The following is a 15,091-nucleotide window of genomic DNA, read 5'->3' as shown; positions in this document are numbered from 1 at the left end:
TATCCCCTATTCCCCTAGATTCTTTAGTTTCTTGCCCAATACTTCATAATCTTTGATAGTGCATTTGAGGTTTCTTATCACAATATCTTTTGTGGTCTACATTAATAACTAGAAGCAGGTAATAGTCTCTGGAGGTTTTCTATTATTTCATGAAGATATGCCTTGAGAAGGCATATTCTACTGCTATAATTAAGTCAACAAATAACTGGCTTAGTATTACTCACAAGGAGTCACCAATAATCACTTCTCTTCTTGCTCTGATCCTCACTGAATAATCTCTTACCTGAAAATGTCTATTGATCAACTTTATCATTTAATTCATTCATCCAATACATATTTATCAAATGATTACTCCATACTAGGCACTAGATTATCAGTCCAAGGAGGAGAAACTGGTAACTTCTCCCCAAGACACCTGGATGTCTCCTCTTCATAAAAAGATTCTACTTCATCTCAGCTATAATTTTCCAGAGCTTCTTATATAATACTTTTGCCCTTTCTAACTTATTAACCCTAGGGTTTACCTGCACACCATCATGATGCATCTGGGAGGACTTCATGGAGAATCATCTCAACAACCCCTCACAATGCTAAGATCTGTCTGTGGGATAAGCACTGGGATTAACTATATAAACACTCAACTCCTGGAAAAGCATATTATTTTCATGTGACTTAGTAGCTAATTTCTATATTCAAACTCCTTCAGAATTTTTTTTTTACTCTGCCCTCAAAAGAATAAAATGAATATTTGGCACTCATATCCTTATTCCTTTTTTCCCTTTTTTTTAAAATTTATTTTCATCCATTTGTATATGTATATTTCCAAGGTACAAAGTTTCCCTCCACCCTCCCTTCCCACCCCCCTCCCCTCAGTTGGGAATGATCAGGTTAGCATTTTATATACATAATTTGTTAAACATATTTACAAAGTAGTAGTTTTTGGCATGAAGAATTAGGATTAAGGGAAAGAGATACAGAAGAGATAATTTTTATAAAGTGTCCATCAGATTCAGTAGGGTTTTTTTCTGTGTATTTCATTTTGTTTTTTTTTCCTTCCTCTTGTTGGAGATAATATAGTCCATAATCTGTCAAATATAGTTATACTAGCTCTCTGGACTGCCAATAAGGGTTGCTTCCATCAAGGTTGTTAATGCCGATGTGCAAATTGTTCTCCTGGTTCTACTCCTTTTACTCAGCATCAGAACCTGCAAGTCATTCCATGCTTCTCCAGAGTCCAACCACTTATTGTTTCTTATAGAACAATAACATGTCATAGTATTCATGTACCATAACTTGTTTAACCATTCACCAATTGATGGGCATCCTGTCAATTTCCAATTCTTTGCCACTACAAAAAAAAGACAGCTATGAATATTTTAGAACATGTAGGACTTTTTCAATTTTTTATAATTTCTTCTGGATATAGTCCTAGAATTGGAATTTCTGGGTCAAAGGGTATGAACAGTTTTATTGCTCTTTGGGCATAGTTCCATATTGCAATCTAGAAAGCTTGGATCCATTCACAACTCCACCAGCAATGCATCAATGTCCCAATCCTCCCACAACCTCTCCAACATTGATCATTGTCCCTTTTTCTCATCTGGGCTAATCTAATAGGTGTGAGATGATAGCTCATTGTTCTTTTAATTTGCACTTCTTTAGTCAATAGTGATTTGGAGCATTTTTTCATATGATTATATATAGCTTTAATTTCTTCATTTGAAAACTGTCTGTTCATATCCTTTGACCATTTGTCAATTGGGGAATGACTTGTGACCTTATAAATTTGATGCAATTCTCTGTATATTTTGGAAATGAGACCTTTATCAGAACTCCTGGTTGTGAAAATTGTTTCCCAGCTTTCTGCTTTTCTTCTAATTTTGGCAGCATTGATTTTATTAGTGCAAAACCTTTTTAATTTAATATAGTCAAAATCATTCACTTTGTAATTTATAATGTGCTCTAATTCTTTTTTTTATCATAAATCTATCCTTTTTCCATAGATCAGATAGATAGAATATTTTTTGGTCTGTTAGTTTATCTATGGTATCGCTTTTTATGTCTAAATCCTGTACCCATTTTGACTTTATTTTGCTATAGGGTGTGAGATGTGAATCTATACCTAGTTTTTGCCATACTATTTTCCAGTTTTTCCAACAATTTTTGTCAAATAGTGAATTCTTATCCTAGAGGCTGATGTCTTTGGATTTGTCAAATGGTAGATTGTTGAAGTTGTTTACTGTGTTTTCTTTTGAACCTGGCCTAATCTATTGATCCATTACTCTATTTCATAACTAATATCAGGCAGTTTTGATGACTGCCACTTTATAGTATAGTTTTAGATCTGATAGAGCAAGGCCACCTTCCTTTACAATTTTTCTTTCATCAGTTCCTTTGCTATTCTTCCCCTTTTGTTACTATTTTTTCTAGCTCAGTAAAGTATTTATTTGGTAGTTTGATTAGTATGGCAGTGAATAAGTTATTTAATTTGGTTAGAATTGTCATTTTTAACCTCAACCTAACCATGAGCATGACATTTTTCCAATAATTTAGAAATGATTTTATTTGGGTGAGGAGATTTTTATAATTGTGTTCATACAATTTCTGGGTTTGTCTTGGGAGGTAGATTCCCAAGTATTTAATGTTATCTACAATTATTTTAAATGGAATTTATCATCTTTCTCTTGTTCTTGGGCTTTGTTCTTCATATATAGAAATGCTGATGTAGGTTTATTTTATATCTTGATACTTTGCTGAATTTGTTAATTGTTTCAAGGAATTTTTTTAGATGATTTTCTCAGGTTCTCTAGGTATATCATCATATCATCTGTAAAAAGTGAAAGTTTTGCTTCATCGCTGCCTATTCTGATTCCTTCAATTTCTCTTTCTTCTCTTATTGCCATTGCTAGAGTTTCCTAATAATTTATTGAATAGTAATAGTGATAGTGGGCATCATTATTTTACCCCTGAATTTATTTGAAATGCTCTGAGTTTATTCCCATTAAATATAATATTTGTTGATGGTTTGAGAGAAATACAATTCATTATTTTAAGGAAAACTCCATTTAATCCTATACTTTCTAGTGTTTTTAATAGGAATTTATGGTGTATTTTATCAAAGGCTTTTTCAGCATCTATTGAGATAATCATATGGTTTCTGTTGGTTTTACTTCTAGTATGTTTAATCATGTTGAGTGTTTTCCTAATGTTAAACCAACCCTGCCTGCCTGGTAGAAAATCCATCCTGATCATCGTATATTATCCTGGTAATAACTTGCTGTAGTCTCATTGCTAAAATTTTAATATTTTTGCATCAATATTCATTAGGGAGATTGGTCTATAATTTTCTTTGTTTTGGTTCTAACAGGCTTGGTATCAGTACCATGTTAGTGTCACAAAAGGAATTTGGTAGAACTCTTTCCTCTCCTATTTTTTTAAACAGTTTATGTAGAATAGGAATTAATTGTTCCTTAAATGTTTGGTAGACTTCATTTGTAAATCCATCTGGATCTGGAAACTTTTTCTTAGAGAGTTTATTGATAGTTTCTTCAATTTCTTTTTCTGAAATGGAGTTACTTAAGTAATTTTTTTCTTCTTCTGTTAATCTGGGCAGTTTGTATTTTTGTAAATATCCATCCATCTCACTCAAGTTGTCTAATTTATTGGCATACAATTTGGCAAAGTAGTTCCTAATTATCTCTTTAATTTCCTCCTTATTGATGGTTAGTTTACCCTTTTCATTTTTGATACTGGTTATTTGGTTATCTTCTCTCTTTCTAAAAATCAGATTAACCAGAGGTTTGTCTATTTTATTGACTTTTTCATAAAACCAACTCTTAGATTTATTTATGAGATCAATGGGTTTTTTTTTGCTTTCTATTTTATTAATTTCTCCCTTGATTTTGAGAATTTCTAATTTGGTATTTAATTGGGGATCTTTACTTTGTTCTTTTTCTAGCTTTTTCAGTTGCATACCCAATTCATTGATCTCCTCTTTCTCTATTTTATTCATATAGGCAGTTAGACATGTAAAGTTTCCTCTCAAAACTGCCTTGGCTGCATCCCATAAATTTTGGTATGATGTCTCATTTTTATCATTTTCTTGGATATAATAATTGATTATTTCTATTATTTGCTGTTTGATCCACCCATTCTTTAAGATAAAGTTATTTAATTTCTGATTAGTTCTTGGTTTATCTCTCCCTCTTTTTTATTACATGCAATTTTTATTGCATCATGATCTGAAGTGTGTATTATTTCTGCCTTTCTGCATTTGATTTTAAGGTTTTTGTGACCTAGTACATGGTCAATTTTGGTGAAGGTGTCATATACTGCCAAGAAAAAGGTATATTCTTTTCTGTCCCCATTAAGTTTTCTCCAGAGGTCTATCATATCTAAGCTGTCTAAGATTTCATTCATCTTCTTAACTTCCTTCTTGTATATTTTGTTGTTAGATTTATCTAGTTCTGAAAGAGGGAGGTTGAGGGCTCCCATTATTAAAGTTTTGCTGTCTTTTTCTCCTTGTAATTCACCCAACTTTTCCTCTAGGAATCTAGAAGCTATCCCACTAGGTACATACATGTTAAGTAATGATATAGCTTCATTACCAATGGTGCCTTTTTAAGAAGATGTACTTTCCTTCTTATCAGTTTTAATGAGATTGATATTTGCTTTTACTTTGTCTGAGATTAGAATCACTACCCCAGTTTTTTTACTTCGGCTGTGGCAGAATATATTTTGTTCCAACCTGTTACCTTTACCATATGTATCATTCTGCTTCAAATGTGAATCTTATAAACAGCATATAATAGGATTATGGTTTGTAATCCATTCTGCTATCCATTTTTGTTTTATGGGACAGTTCATCCCATTCACTTTTACAGTTAAGATGACTAATTTTGTATTTCTCTCTTTCTCCATTTATATTTACCTCTTCCTTTTCTCTTATTCCTCCTCATCAAAGTTTTACTACCTTTCAAACACTTTGATTTATTTTTTAAAAATTCAAATTTCAGTTTATTTTCACTTATACCTTCCTTTCCCTTCCCTTTTATCAGGCCTTCTTCCCTTATCTTCCTCTTTCCTAGTCCTCCCCTTTCCCTGTAGATTAAGCTAAATTTTTAAACCCAAGTGGGAATGTATCTTATTTCTTCACTGGGCTAAATCTATTGAATAGAATTTACACAGCATTCAGGTTCTCCCTTCTTTCCCTCTAAAATTATAAATCTTTGTACCTCTTCCCTTGGTGCTCTAATATGTTTGATAAGCTCCTATTGTTATCAAGATATCATCCCAGATGGCTTGCTTAATTGTTTGATAAGCAGCATTGACTCAAATTGCATCAAATTAAAATTATAATCATTTTTTCCTTACCCCCCCCTTTCAAGTATCTTTCAAGTATACACAGTCATCTTCATAAGCCAAAATATCCTCCAAAGCCATATCATTTCTTGAACTATTTGTGCCCCTCATCTCTGGCCTATTTTCTTTCCCACTTTACCTCTCTCCCCTCTACCTAGGGTATTTAACCTCTTGTTATCCCTTGTTAAATGAATCATCCTGATCTAATTAACTGAAAGCATCTTGAAGATCTCTAAGCACTGGGAGGCTCTGGAGGTTTCAATGAGAACTTTACAAATGATTGTAAAGTAATAGAGACACTGTCTCAGGCCCTTGCAGCTTATGATGCCTTCATATGCTTAGCACCTTATGACTAAAGCCAGAGTGTGATGAGATATTTTAGTTAAAGTTGACACTCCTACTTTTTTAGGGGTTTTTATCTCAAACATAGTGTGGAGATCTTGCACCTTTTCAATTGAGGGACAAGACCTAATTAAACCTATATCCCTTAGGTTCATTCTCTTCAATTATATTCTACCCTCTTATTATCCTTAGAGAAGTAAAATTCTAATGAGTTAAAATTGTTATATCTTCCCTTTTAGGTTTGTTTGTTTTGTTTTTTTTTTGCAAGGCAAGGGGATTAAGTGGCCTGCCCAAGGCCACCCAACTAGGCATTCACCAAGTGTCTGAGGCCGGATTTGAACTCAGGTACTCCTGATTCTAGGGCCGGTGCTCTATCCACTGTGTAACCTAGCCGCCCCATCTTCCCTTTTAGGGACAAACATTTGTTTAAAACAGTTTTGTTTTTTCGTTTCTCTTTTTCATTTACCTTTTTTTTATGTAACTCTTCAGTAGTGTATTTGAAATTGAATTCTCTTTTCATTTCTGGTCTTTGTGTCAGGAAATTCTGGAAGCCCTGTTTTTCTTTGAATATCCATCTTATCCCCTGACAATATATGCTGAATTTTGCAGGGTAGTATAATGTTGAAGCTGATAGGTCTTTGTTAGTCTGATTGTGTTCCATTTATATTGAATTGTTTTCTGTTTTCTGTTTGCAATAGTGTCTCTTTTATTTGAGTGTTCTGGAATTTGGTTATTACAGCCCTTGAAGTTTTTATCCTTGGGTCTCCTTCTGGAGGGGTTCTGTGGATTCTTTCAATTGTTATATTGTTATCTTGTTCTAGTAGATTGAGACAGTTTTCCCTTATAATTTCCTGCATGATGTTTTCCAGGTTCTTCTGTTAGTCTAGACTTTCTAGTAGTCCAATGATATGTAGATTATCTTTCCTGGAACTGCTTTCCAGGTCATTTGTTTTCCCTAGAAGGTACTTTACATTTTCTTCAGTTGTTACAGCCTTTCTATTTTGTTTGATGGAATCTTATAGTCTTGTAGAGTCATTGGTTTCTAACTGTTCAATTCTAGCTTTTAGGATTTTATTTTTTTCAGTTGCCTTTTGTGTTTCATTTTTAAAGGTGTTGAATTCTCTGGTCAACTTTTCACAATTTTCCTGTATGACTCTCATTTCTTTTTTTCCATTTTTTCTTCTTCCTCTCTTCTTTGGTTTTTAACTGCTTTTTTAAGCTCTTCGATGAACTTTTGTATTTGAGTCCAATTTTTAGACTGTTTTGATACTTCTGTGAGTGATGTTTCACAGCTTTCTACTTTAGACATAGCATTGCTGTCATCTTTATCTGTGAAGTAGTTTTCTATAGTGAGCACTCTTTTAGCTTTGTTGCTCATCTTTGTTGTTGTAATTCTGCTCCTGTGTATATGGAGTATAGATTCAAGCTTTCATTTTGCTGGGGCTGGAGTCTGATCCCTGGCTTGTTGTTGGCCAAGATGTTGCCTATGCAGTCCAGGCCTTGCCTTTGAACAGGTCCCCCCCCCCATCTTTATGTCCAGGTTCTGACTTAACAGAGGATTGTTCCCAACCCAGTCCTGTCTTTTACCCTGGTGTTTCTGGGTTCAGACTTTGTTTGAGGTTGGGATCCTCCCTGCTGGCTTGCTATCCAGGTGCTAGGACCTCTGTTATTATTAAACTGTTGGGACCTGGAATGCACTTGGGTAAAAGACTCTTTGTGGTTTTCCTCATTCTCAGCCTTCTGGACTTTTCTTCCCCTTTCCCCTCAAAGAGACAGACCTTCACTGAAGATCCTCCATGATGACTGCAGTTGAAAACTTCTTTGAATCTCTTCTTTTTCTTGGTGGGATCTGTAGTGTGAGTGTCAGAGTAGAGGCTTCATGTATCTTTTGTAAGGAAAAGCTTGGGAGCTTGTTAGCAACATCTCACCATCTTGACTTTGCCCTTGGCTCTAGCAGTAACTTATTCCTATCCAAATTAGTGACTAACTACTATTTTTTTCTAATTATAGCATAAATGCTTTATAAGCAAATAACAATTTATTCTAAGACATTCTGTATCTTTTTATTTGCACTGTCTAAATGCATACATATATTGTATATACATATATGTATATATATATACATGTACATATATATGTATATATATATATATATATATATATTTATATATACATGCACACACTCAATCTGTTCTCTCAACAACTACTCTACCACCTCCTTTCAAGGGGTCAGTACTCCAGATCTACTTCACCACAGACATTCATAAAGCTTATGCTGACCTTGGGATGCTGTACCATGTATTGCCATTTTTCTGTACCTTCATTCAATCAACAAGCATTTATTAGTAAAAGACAGAGCTAGGAAGTAGGAATACAAATACCAAAAAATGAAACTATCTCTGCTCTTAAGGAACTTATCTATTCTATTACCTCAAGGCTAATGAGAATGGTCTCAGAAATCAAACTCACATAGTCTAAGTGTGACAGTGTGCCATCGTGTGATAACCTTGATCAGAGACAGTTAGGATTACATACAAGTAATAAGTTTTTAGTCCCCTTTGCTTGATCACCTAATTTCCATTAGGCTTTATAAAAATGCCATGAGCAAAGTCACCACCCAAAAAAACTTCTTTTTATGATAAAATATGATAATCATGTCCCCCTTCCATGTTCTATTGTCATTCTTGCCAGATATTTTTTTCTATTATCCCCATTAAAAAGCAACACCCTCATCCCTCCACCACACACACTGCATTGAAGGGTGAAAGGATACAGAACAATGAAATAAATATGGTTTCTTTGTTTTTTCTAAATACAGGATGTCTCCAAAATCTTAGTATAGCTTTAAGCTTCACTGACTCAACCTAAAACATTATAAATTATTGCTATAGTAAGCAATTACTATTGTTAATAAAATTTATTAATTGCATGCTCATGTATACTCATTCTTATTTTATTAATTCCCTGCCCCACCAGAAATACCAAAGTTATAACCATGGAGAAAACAAATAACTATTTCTCAATAGCTCTTGAATGCCAAAGAACCATTCTCCCCTACAGTGACAGCTGTGGCAATTTATAGACATATTTAGAGTTCCAAAATAAATCTCTAAATTCCAAAACCTAGCATGGGAAAAATTTCTTGATTTTAAAAACAAATGTCAAAGTTTGAAAATGAAAGTGGTTATATTATTTCATTGAGCTGGTTGATGAAGGAAAGTGTGTAACAGATTCAAAGCCTGATCAGCCCCATTCTTTTTTTTTGCTCTACCCCACCCTATTAGCGCTTTTAGAAGTTATTACAAGATGACAAATGGGTAGACAAGATGTCTTCCTCACTCCAAATCCAGCATTCTGTCATTGACTCCTAAATTCATATTGCCATTTGAGTTTTCCTTTGAAAAACCTTTTCTGATCAGCCTAGCTGTTAATTCTCTCTCTCTCTCTCTCTCTCTCTCTCTCTCTCTCTCTCTCTCTCTCTAATTTATATTAATCTGTTTGTTACATATCTTTAATAAAATATAAATTTTCCCTGGGAATAGGAACCACTTTTAATTTTGTCTTTATATAATCCATGACCTAGTACCACAAGCTCTAGCTTAATATTAACAAGGTTCAATCTTATCAGGGATTAACTCAAGAATCGGGAAACTCTAAATCTCACCCCCTGCCTTATTTTGCTTCTATCTAGTTTACCCAGGATTTTCAGAATTTCACTCATCTCACCAAATATAAACAAAATGGTTCAATTCCTAAGTTAGCATTAAAGGTAATTGTACATATATATATCATATATATGTATATTTGATTAAGGACAGGCTTTATGTCACCCTATAAAAAGTCTACAAGCAATACAGATAACTAACTGGAGCTTATAAGCAACACAGAAAAATATGAAGAACTAATAGGAACTGACATATATAGACTTCTAGTTTTGGAGCAACTAGGTGGGATAGTATATATAGCACCAGTCCTGGAATCAGGAAGACCTGGGTTCAAATCTGGTCTCAGACATGTAATATTTACTTAGCTGTGTTACCTTGGACAAGTCACTTAATCCTATTGCCTTACAAAAACAAAACAAAAACAGACCCCCAGTTTTATCCTTCATTTTCATAAAGGAACAATGGCAACATGGGATAATGTCTTGACTTGCCAATAAATTGGATTTAAGTAAAGTAGAATTGCCCAAGATTTTCAGTTTCACTTTCTCTTCTAGACTAAGCAAAGTCCAGTGACAAAGACAAATATCAGGTTGACTAGCGATGTTCTAAAATTCGGTGAATGACCTTTGGTGTCTTTGATGTCTAACCAAGCTATAAGCTCCCCACGGTATCTGCTTCTGCCATGTACATGGCCATTGTAATAAATTATTCCTATTCACCCATTCCACTAAGGACAGTCTTCCCATACTTGGAGAAGATATCCCCAACTCACCTATGGATTTGAGGCCTGTCAGTTACCTTCAAACTGGCTTAGCCTATCTGCTGAGATGGCTTTACCTGGATGTGACTACTGTGCATGCTACAATTTCATGGAGCTTGGGTGAAAAGTCAACACCAAAGATAGATAAACAACTCTGAAAAGGGTTTGGCAAGCCCTCGTGGAAATGCTAATCATCCCTAAACCTCCATAAAATCCTTATAATGGAAGGAAAACAAACCTGGAATTGGTACAAAGTAATTTCTTCCATCATACCAGTCCATCTAAATAATAAATGGTAATAGGAGAATACAAATTACAGATCTTTTTTTCATATCATGATTTAGTAACCTGGCTGATTCTTCCATCTGAGGCCATATGTTGCATCTTCAGAACATTCCTTCATATACCTAAGGTTTCAGGAACTCTCATTATTCTTCCAGAAAAATGGGATTGAAACACTTCCACAGCTCAGTCTTCTGTTTCCTTCTCTACAGTTATCTTCTTTCAAACCAAGAGGTTCTGAAAATTCTATGACTTCTATTTATAGTATTAAATCATGAAGCATGTGTCCCTGGAAAAACTGGAGAATAAAAAGGTTTCAACCTTCAAGATTCAGATTGGTTCTCAAGAAACTGTCAAGCAGGGGTGGCTAGGTGGTGTAGTAGATAAAGCATGGGCCTTGGAGTCAGGAGTATCTGGGTTCAAATCCAGGCTCAGACACTTAATAATTAATTACCTAGCTGTGTGGCCTTGGGCAAGTCACTTATCCCCATTTGCCTTGCAAAAACCTAAAAAAAAAAGAAACTGTCAAGCACTCAATTCATGACATGTCTTCAAAGGCTAAAGTAGATCTGTCCTAAGCACTTTAATAGATCAAAAACTAAGGGTTAGCTTTAATCTACAATAACTCAAACAATAAAATCATCTACTATAACTAAACAACTATTCTACAGAAATATTCATACCTGTTAGGATATTCAAAGTTTTTAATTGGAAACAATGTTTCTTATATGTGTTTCTTAAGACATTTTTACACCACAAAATAAAATGCTTTAATCAATCCAAAAATGACTTTTATGGCAGAAGAACTTCTGCCTCAAGTCTTTGAAAGGAAGTCCCCCATGGGAACCTGTCCCAGAGGATGTGAGGTTTGCATAAAGAATATCTGATCCACAGTTACTGAACAGCTCCTTGTCACCATCTAGACCCTGCCATACCTAAAGGGGCAGTTGAGCAAGTCCATAAAAAACAGAGAAGGGGGAGGAACAAAGCTTAACCGAGAGGCTCCAATCTACAAGTCCTGGAGAAAGAAATAAAAGAGGGTCTCTGGAGTCTCAGCCCTCTTTTAAGTACAAAATTATGTCAGACTACCACCCCAGCCCAGGACCTCTAAGGGCCTGGACCACTATGAGATGGGACAAAACCACCAAGGAGTCAAGAGAAAAGGACCACAGCAGGTTTGGGTTACTCTTCATCTGATCCATCATACTTCCAGGAACTGTGAGCTAATAACCTTGGAGTGAAAAGGTTCAGACCACATATGGCCCAGGTCACCCTTTAAATAGACCATTATAAGGAGCAACAAGAAGATTAACGGAGCCAAGTAGAGGAGAGCAGGTTGAACAGCCCTATGGATCTAAGATGGCCCTGTCACAGTCAGCAGACCTACGAAGTATCTGATGAGAGTCAAGTGGAAATAGGAAACCTTTTGCAAGATATTCCCCAGTCCCAGCTTCTGACAGGAGTCACTGTTGGCTTGTTTTTTGTAGTTATCATGGTGCAGCACAAAAGAACAGGAAGAATCCCAGTGTCATGATATCACCTATACCCAGTATGAAGAGTGACTGCCTATAGATCTTGGAAACACCAGTTTTCCAGGAAGCAGCAATAGTAGAACCTCTCGGCCCACTTACAAGTAGAATGTCTAGGGATCTGTCTACTGGCTGGGGAACCTTTTGACCATGATGTTGCTATTAAAGATATAGGTGGAGAAAAAGGTTCCAAGAAGCAAATGGGAGACCTCGAGGTTTCCCTGAAGGCAATCATTGCCTTACATAAATCCATGGCCGTAATATTCATGAGAAGCCAATGGCTAGTCGGCACCCAAATGAGGACAAGCATGTCAGAAAAGGAAAAGGAGAGCAACTCTGCAGTAATCATTGTTTCAAATAATGTCCTTATTCCTTTAGCCTCACCAAGTCAAACAAGCTCTCCTGTTCATCCCTCTTTCATTTGAAACATTTTATAATCACTTAGTTTCACATGTCTTCAATGATCAATATATTGTCTTGTACATAGAAGATTTTTAATAAATGTTTGTTGATTCAGCTGAATTGACAGAATTCTTCACTCTTTTGACATGTCCTCATAACTTGGACAATTAAGCACTCATCCAACAATTCCATTCCTGTTACTTCCAAATTCTTAATCTTATCCAATCCAATACTAATACTAATGCTAATCTAATAGTTCCAAGTTCCTAATACTTTTTTATTTTGTTTTAAGTTTTATTGATGTGTTTTGTTTTTACATTATCAATAATTTCAGATTACCTTCACTCCTTGAAAAGTCTTTTATAACAAAATAAAAATTAAGTAAAGCTAATAATAAATGGTCTCATCTGAAAATACATGCAACATTTCACATCTGTAGCAGTCCCCCTACACACACACACACACACACACACACACACACACACACACACAGAACCTCTCTTTTAAAAATTTACATAAATCTCTGTTTTCTCTCTCCCAGATCCCACCCTATTAAGGGGGAAAGGAAAAAACAAAGTCCTTGTGATAAATTTGCAGTTAAGAAAAACATTCCCTCAAATATATCCCAGACCTCTTGTCATCTCTCCCACAAGAACTGAGTTTCCTCTCTTACCTAAGATGACATCCACCAGCTGTGTCCCAAAGGAATTTAAAGTCACATCTTCCTGTCATCAGGTCCAATTCCTCCAACCAGGAACCTGAGGCTTTGTGAGAAATGTAGTTTTTTTTTAATTGGGATGGGCTGTGTATTTACTGCACAGAAGGTCAGGCAGGATAAGATTCATCTCATGTGATCCCTGTTATACTTGGCATTTCAAAGCTTCTGTATCAACTGTTTTGGTTTTGCTTTGTTTGGTTTTTGCAAGGCAATGGGGTTAAGTGACTTGCCCAAGGTCACACAGCTAAGTAAATATTAAGTATCTGAGGATGAATTTGAACTTAGGTCCTTCTGATTCCAAGGCTGGTTCTGTATTCATTGTGCTTCCTAGTTGTCCCTTTATTGACTTCTACCTTGTAATTCAACCAAATTCAGTGCAACAATTCAACAAACGTTTATCATTTCACTATATGTAGAGTACTTTGCACTTTACTAGGTTCTGGGGATGGAAGGAAGGAAGGAAGGAAGGAAGGAAGGAAGGAAGGAAGGAAGGAAGGAAGGAAGGAAGGAAGGAAGGAAGGAAGGAAGGAAGAGAGGGAGGGAGGGAGAGGAAGGAAGGGAGGGAGGAAGGGAGGAAGGGAGGGGAGGGGAGGGGAAGGAAGGAGAGAGGAAACTGATTTGAAAGGATAATAAGGTTCTGAAACATAGAGGATAGGAGAAAATACATAGTGAATGGCTCAGTGTAAGAAATGGAATGCTGAATTCAGGATATAAATGTAGCTGTAATCCAGAATGTATCAAGGAGAGAAATACCAGTTTGATCAGGAAAGGTAGCTTGGAGCAAGATCTAAATGTCAGCAAGATCTGTTTCTTAGCCTGTGTATGTGATATAAAAAACAATGGAAAGTTTTGAGCAAGAGAGGTTGTGTCAAGGATAGTTTAGAATAAGAGAGATGAAAAATATGTTGAACAATAGGAGAGCTATTGCAATAATCTAAGTGAGACTCAATGAACTAGAATTGTGGCACTGCCAGTGAAGTGGAGGACTGAATGTACAGGAGGATGTTGCACAGGTAGAATTTAACAAAAAAAAAAACAACAAAAAAACTTCACAACTGATTCAATGAGAAAAAGGGAAGAGGCAAAAATGAATCTGAGGTTAGGAACCTGGGTGACTGAGAAGATAATAGTATTATTGACAGAATTTGTTAAGTTTTCCATTGGACAATTGGGGTTAAGTAACTCACTATGGAGAAAATGAGGTACTCTGCTCCCCCTTATCTAGCACTTAAGAGAAAAAGAATTCTCTGAAAGATGTACTCCTCCTTTTGAACAAAATGGCATTTTGATAAAAGTTGATAGTGAATATAGAATTCTTTAAATGATAGTAATTTGACTCATTATAAATATATGCATGGTCAACAGCTTCCTATGTTCCTCAGTATTATAGTTTTTAAACTTTATATTAACAGGAGATTCAGTGATTGTGTGATAATTGCAAAGAGTCAAACTGGATAACTTAGGGATTTTGCTAGTATATTTACAAAATGAAATTATTCTACTTGGTTATTTATATTATTTCAATGGTACTGGAGGCCTTTGTCAGTTTTCCCTCATTTTCTAGTATATTAGGGAAATTATCACCCTAGTTTTTAAATTAGCAGTTTTTCTTGACCTAATTTCTAACAGATTTTAAGGCTAAGCATCAAGCTCTAAACACAAAAAATTATAGTCATAAGCCAAATTAAAGTTTCATAATTTTGGTTTGGTTTTTTTTTGCTTATGTCTATTCACATAACTGAATGAGAGCCAAATCAGCCTAACAATTCATACTCATATAGAAGAAAATAAGTAAAAGATATTGGAAAAAATTTTAAACCAATTTTATATAGATTATCTAAGTTTATTTCACCCAGAAATTATGGAAGGAATCATTCAAATAGATTCATTACAAGAAAGAGACAGTATTTTTCATGTTTGCTTTCAAATATATCTTGATTTTCATACAAACTCACAGTTCCAAATCCTGAGGTTTTCCAAAAAGAATTTCCGATGGGAAAGAATATGCTAATATTTCTCAAAAGGCACACAT

At 35.1% G+C, this 15,091-nt stretch overlaps 1 pseudogene; it reads right to left on the bottom strand.

The window, feature by feature from the left end:
* Positions 1-11,611: 11,611 nt before the first annotated feature.
* Positions 11,612-12,288, bottom strand: LOC141489386 (signal peptide peptidase-like 3; annotated as a pseudogene).
* Positions 12,289-15,091: the final 2,803 nt, after the last annotated feature.

Source organism: Macrotis lagotis, chromosome 5, assembly GCF_037893015.1.
Source record: "Macrotis lagotis isolate mMagLag1 chromosome 5, bilby.v1.9.chrom.fasta, whole genome shotgun sequence".
Classification (NCBI taxonomy): domain Eukaryota; kingdom Metazoa; phylum Chordata; class Mammalia; order Peramelemorphia; family Peramelidae; genus Macrotis; species Macrotis lagotis.
The sequence above is the reverse complement of the archived record's forward strand: the minus strand, read 5'-3'. Positions and strand labels throughout refer to the sequence as shown.